Source organism: Triticum dicoccoides, chromosome 6A (genome assembly GCF_002162155.2).
Source record: "Triticum dicoccoides isolate Atlit2015 ecotype Zavitan chromosome 6A, WEW_v2.0, whole genome shotgun sequence".
In the NCBI taxonomy this organism is placed as follows: Eukaryota; Viridiplantae; Streptophyta; class Magnoliopsida; order Poales; family Poaceae; genus Triticum; species Triticum dicoccoides.
The window spans coordinates 591504315-591511147 of NC_041390.1; positions in this window are offsets into that span (position 1 = coordinate 591504315).

Sequence of the window (6833 nt, forward strand, 5' to 3'; positions counted from 1 at the left end):
ACCCCCCCACTCGGGGCTTAGCTGCAGTCCAGTACTCGCCTAAGTATCTGAAAATCCTACCGAGTGGTGAGCGAACCTCCCACTCGGGGGCTTAGCTGCAGTCCAGTACTCGCCTAAGTATCTGAAAATCCTACCGAGTGGTGAGCGATCCTCCCACTCGGGGGCTTAGCTGCAGTCCAGTACTCGCCTAAGTATTTGAAAATCCTACCGAGTGGTGAGCGACCCTCCCACTCGGGGGCTTAGCTGCAGTCCAGTACTCGCCTAAGTATCTGAAAGTCCTACCGAGTGGTGAACGACCCTCCCAATCGGGGGCTTAGCTGCAGTCCAAGTACTCGCCTAAGTACAAGACACATCCCACTCTGCAGTGACGAGGTGCAGGTCGACTGTCACCTTCTCCTTGGGAGCTTCGCCACAAATACAACGTGCGCTCCATCCCGCTCTGCAGTAACAAGGTGTAGGTCGACTTCCACCTCCTCCTTGGGAGCTTCGCCACAAATACAACGAGCGCTCCATCGCCGACCCGCAAGGACGACGAGGTGCAGGTCGACTGCTACCTTCTCCCTCGAAGCTGCGCCACAAATACAAAAGTTGTCTCGAATGAAGAACGATTTCCACTCGACGGGAGATTCATGAAGATATTCAACGATAAACCAAGTTCAGATAAATCCTAAAGGTTCCGGACCACAGATCGAAGTGCTCGGGAATTCAGCCCGAAAGAGTTTAACGGTTACAAAAACCACTCGGCATTCCGAGGCAAATTTAAGGTGGGGCATAAAAGTTTGTTCACTCCGCAGGAGGAGGGCTGGCAGGCTCGACGAACTCGTCCAGGTCAACGCCGTCGGCGATCCGAGTGGCTGCAGTGATGAAAGTCTCCATAAAAGTTCGGAAGTCATGCTTCTGGGTGTTGGCGACCTTGATTGCTGCCAGTTTATCTTGTCGCACCTCCTTGCAGTGGACACGAACCAAAGACAGAGCCACGTCGGCACCACACCGGGCAGAAGATTTCTTCCACTCCTGCACTCGGTCAGGTATCTCGTTAAGTCGAGTCATCAGGGACTCAAGATCATTTTGGAGCGTGGCCTCTAGCCAAAGTGCCGGGTCGATCCGTGACGTGGCAACTTTCAGTCGAGCCAAGTAGTCCACGACACCGTCGATGCGGGATTCCAGTCGGAGCAGGTTCATGGCAGTTTCATCTTTCACGGGAGAATTGATTGGGTCCAATCCTGGCTCAATCCGCCCAGTCTCCTCCTCGAAGTTCTGGCAAAACTCTGCATTCACGGTCCAAGGATAAGTCAATTTTCGTATGCCGAGTCGACAAAAAAAACATCAGTCGAAACAAAATGCGTACCTTCAAACTTGATGAACAACTTCTTGGCAAGGCTCCTCAGATAGCTCTCCAGATCGTCCCTCCTGCGAGCGATGCCTTCCATCTTCTCGCACAGGATGAGATTCTCCTTCTTCCAGCGCGAGCACTCCTTGTTGGCTTCGTTCAGAGCAGATTTCATCTTGGTATTCTCTTCTTCCAACTTGCCGACCGAAGCCAGTTTCTGTTCAGCGGTGCTATCGTCAGCCTCCTTTCGAGCAGTAGCCAAATCCCGATCCTTCTTCGCCAGAGCTTCTCTCAGTTTTTCTGCAAAGAAATGATGCTTGATTCAGAAAGAGCAGAAGGGTACTCAAGCCTAAGACAGACCAGTCAACAAACTCGTCTTACCAGTGGCGCCGTCCTTGACCTTTTGCAGCTCTGTCTTGGCCAGCTCCAAGTCAAGGTTCAGTTGGATCTGTTGTCTCTCCAAGTCAGCAAAGCGAGCTCCAAGATCACAAGATTTCTGAAATCAAAGAGGAGAAGTTATTTTACAGCGAAAAGCAACAAAGACAATAAGTATTAAGACTACGGTCGACTGCCCGCAGTCCACCATAGTCTCGGGGACTACACCCAGTGGATGCACTTTGCATGCCCCCACCGGTTCTGATCCCACTCGACCGGCCCGCCGGAGTCGAGTGCAGGGGGTAAAAAAAGGGAGAGAAAGTAGAACTCAGACCATAGTCGACTGCCAGCAGTCGACCGCGGTCTCGGGGACTACACCCAGTGGGTGCACTTGGCGTGCCCCCACCGGTTCTGATCCCACTCAACCAGACCGAGTGGAAAAGACAAACTACCAGTTCGGTTTACACTCTACAAAATACAAAGACTACAGTCGACTACCAGAAGTCCATCATAGTCTCGGGGACTACACCCAGTGGGTGCACTCAGTGTGCCCCCACTAGTTCAAAAATTCAATCGACACACTCAGTGGGTGTGCAGATGCAAAGATTTTCGAAAAGAGTCTTCAGATAGCATATCCTAACAGAACAAGCGGCGACCAACTAACCTGAACATTGCTCTAGAGAGCCGAGCTGGCATCATAGGCAGCCTGGCTGGCGTCCCGCACCATCTTCATCTTCTCCATCATAATGCTCGCCTGGTGTATGGCTTCCTTGGCAGCATTCACTTCGTCCTCTGGGACATGATGGGTCGCAAAAACTAAAGGCGGGTCGACAGGGGCCTGAGCAGTCGACGAAGAAGGCAAGGCACTCGACAATGGCATAGCGAAGGTAACAGAACCTCGATTGGCATCACCAGCGTCCTGAACGACTGGCTCCGCCCTCGGTGTCGATTGTGGCACCTCGCTCGCAGGTGCTTGCCTATTTTTCCTCATCAAAGGCCTCTCGGGCTCTTCATCATCATCATCAGGGAGGTCAATAATGTTAGGGGCTGTTCAAAGTTCAATCGACAAAATCACATCACCCAATGGTACACATTGCAGTTGAATCGACCAAAATAAAGACAATATGGCAGAAATCATACCCAGATTAGAAGTGACCGCATCCTCCATCACCTCATCATCGTCCCTGTAAGCTGAGGTCCTGGAAGTAGCAGTGCTGACAGTTCCAAAGTTCGTCCGGTTAAAACAAGAAAAACAAACAGCACAGGGCGTCGAGTGAATATAAAGGGAGACACTCACGCGGAAGCGACGGGGATATCAATCTTAATTTTCGGCAATGCCTTCCGAAGCTTCGGCTCTGCGACTTTGGGATGCTTTGACACTTTTTCAGTTGGAGTTGGCGAAGAGGTCCGAGGACGCTTTGAAGACTGACCAGCTTGAGCAATCACCTTTTCACGGGCGCTCGATCGTTCTTGGTCAAGTTTGGACCGCCTCCCCCTGCGAGGAGGTGACTCGACTTCTTCTTCATCACTTGGGTCGTCGCTTTCTTCGTCCCCTCCACCGTCAGAATCCCATTCGCCACTGTCGCCGCCACTCGCCTCTCCTTCCGGGTCCTGCTCTTGCTCTCCGTTGGGCATTGAATACATTTCAATAATGGCCTGAAAGAAAGCAGGGAGAACAAAGTTAGTCAATGTAGTATAGGCAGCTGCGCGAGTGAATTCAGATTACAAACAAAAGCTTAGAATCGGACCTTCTCTGGTACATGGGACTGGTCGAATGGAGGAACTCTCCTGGCTCCCCTGGGGTTGTCCTTGTTTCCGGTCATGCCCGACAGCCACTTCTCCAGTGTGTCGTCGTCCACCTCCTCCGGGTGAATCCGAGTGGAGTCTTCAAGACCCGAATACATCCACATCGGATGGTCTCGGGCTTGAAGAGGTTGGATGTGCCGCTGAAGGAAGACCTCCAAGAGATCCATACCGGTGACCCCGTCACGGATAAGCTAGACCACTCACTATACCAGCACCCTCACCTGCACCTTCTCCTCCGAGAGCACCTTCAAAGGGGAGGGTTTCCTCACTCCGTCCATGGTAAAGGGAGGGAGGCCAATCGACTGCCCTGGCGTCGACTGTTCTTTACAGTAAAACGAGGTCGACTGCCATCCGCGAACCGAGTCAGGAAGAATCATGGCCGGAAAGGAACTTTTCCCTCTCATCTGAACACCAAGACCCCCACACATCTGAATCACTTGAGTCCTCTCGTCGCTCGGATTAGCCTTTTTCACCGTCTGGGAGCGACAAGTGAAAATGTGCTTGAAAAGGCCCCAGTGAGGCCGACAACCCAGGAAATTCTCACACAAAGAAACGAAAGCGGCGAGATAAACGATTGTGTTGGGAGCGAAGTGGTGGAGTTGTGCCCCAAAGAAGTTCAGAAATCCCCGAAAGAAAGGGTGAGGAGGCAAGGAAAATCCACGGTCGACGTGGGTGGCAAGGAGAACGCGCTCACCCTCCCGAGGTTGCGGCTCAGATTCCTTTCCCGGAAGCCGCGCCAATTCATAGGGGATCAACCCTCCTTCGGCTAGGTCATCGAGGTCTTCTTGGGTGATCGTTGAGCGGATCCAGCCCTTCGGCAGGTCGGTTCGCGAGGAGGATCCGCCCCGACTGGTCGCCTTCCCCTTCGACCTCGCCGTCGCCTTCTTTGCCCGCTCCAGAGCCGCCATCTTCTCCTTCCCCATCGTCGCCGGCGAGACGCGTACGGAGCGGTGGCGCTGGGGCGAGAGCGAGCGCGGCGAGGGAGCGTGAAGAGGAGAAGAGATAATGGGGACGCACTGTTCGAGAGACCCCGGTCCGACACCTTATATGAGGCCGCTTTCGAGTTGGTGACTAGTAGGCCCGGGCGGCCCTGTCAAATCCCGTAACAATCGCGCGCGCGATACGTGGCGAAAAAGGTGGCGCGGGGATCGAGGCGGCTCCGCTCTATCCCATCCGATTACTGCGGCCTCCCCCGTCCCGCGTGCTTCCCAAAATTCGGATCCCGCGAAATCTGCGGGCAGCAGAACAACTTGTCAGCCCGAAGATCTCCTCCACACCGTCACTCGGAGCCTTTCAAGTAAAGAAACTCACTCGACAAAAAGCTAAGAATGGATCAAGGCGACCGAAAAGGAAGTTGTTGTCATTACTCAGGTTCATTGATCCGAAACCAGATATGCTCATGGCATGAAAAATGAGTCGGGGAAATTCTCAACTCCCCACTCAAACCTCGATCCATTCGGGGGCTAATGATGAAGCCATGTACCTAGGGTAGGGTCATGGACCTGTCCCAACTGCCCTACCCAAGGACATCTCTAGAAGAAATCACCTTTCAATCGACTTGGAGGTGTTCCACTCGACAGACTCGAAGACACTCGACCAAGAAGCAATCACTCGACCAAGACCAAACCACTCGACAGCCAGGAAATCTAAAGGCACTCCGCATGCTAACGGTCGGTTATTAAGTAGCCTTTATGGTCATCATAGCACTTTATTAGGGGCGTTACCAGTAACGCCCGACCTTAATGTATTTAAAACCCTGCATAACTGAGGGCCGGAGGGGTCCGGCGAACTCTATATAAGCCACCCCCCTCCTCAGTGAAAAGGGTTCGCACCCCCGTAATTCATACATGCATAATCCAGTCGACCGCCTCCGGGCTCCGAGACGTAGGGCTATTACTTCCTCCGAGAAGGTCCTGAACTCGTAAACCTCGCGTGCTTACAACTTCTCCATAGCTAAGATCTTGCCTCTCCATACCTACCCCCTACATTACTGTCAGACTTAGAACAACGACACAGACACCACGTGATGATCGGGTGTGATAAGCTCTACGTCCATCTACAACGGGTGCAAGACAGTTTTGCACACGCAGAATACTCAGGTTAAACTTGACGAGCCTAGCATATGCAGATATGGCCTCGGAACACTGAGACCGAAAGGTCGAGCGTGAATCATATAGTAGATATGATCAACATAGTGATGTTCACCATTGAAAACTACTCCATTTCACGTGATGATCGGTTATGGTTTAGTTGATTTGGATCACGTGATCACTTAGAGGATTAGAGGGATGTCTTTCTAAGTGGGAGTTCATAAGTAATATGATTAATTGAACTTAAATTTATCATGAACTTAGTACCTGATAGTATCTTGCTTGTTTATGTTTGATTGTAGATAGATGGCCTGTGTTGTTGTTCCATTGAATTTTAATGCGTTCCTTGAGAAAGCAAAGTTGAAAGATGATGGTAGCAATTACACGGACTGGGTCTATAACTTGAGGATTATCCTCATTGCTGCACAGAAGAATTACATCCTGGAATCACCGCTGAGTGCCAGGCCTGCTGCTGGAGCAACACCAGATGTTATGAACGTCTGGCAGAGCAAAGCTGATGACTACTCGATAGTTTAGTGTGCCATGCTTTACGGCTTAGAACCGGGTCTTCAACGACGTTTTGAACGTCATGGAGCATATGAGATGTTCCAGGAGTTGAAGTTAATATTTCAAGAAAATGCCCGGATTGAGAGATATGAAGTCTCCAATAAGTTCTGTAGCTGCAAGATGGAGGAGAATAGTTCTGTTAGTGAACATATACTCAGAATGTCTGGGTACCATAATCACTTGACTCAGCTGGGAGTTAATCTTCCGGTTGATAGTGTCATTGACAGAGTTCTTCAATCACTGCCACCAAGCTACAAGAGCTTCGTGATGAACTATAATATGCAAGGGATGAATAAAACAATTCCTGAGCTCTTCGCAATGATAAAGGCCGCGGAGGTAGAAATCAAGAAGGAGCATCAAGTGTTGATGGTCAACAAGACCACTAGTTTCAAGAAAAAGGGCAAAGGGAAGAAGAAGGGGAACTTCAAGAAGAACAACAAGCAAGTTGCTGCTCAAGAGAAGAAACCTAAGTCTGGACCTAAGCCTGAAACTGAGTGCTTCTACTGCAAGCAGACTGGTCACTGGAAGCAGAACTGCCCCAAGTATTAGGCGGATAAGAAGGATGGCAAGGTGAACAAAGGTATATGTGGTATACATGTTATTGATGTGTACCTTACTAGAGCTCGCAGTAGCACCTGGGTATTTGATACTGGTTCTATTGCTAA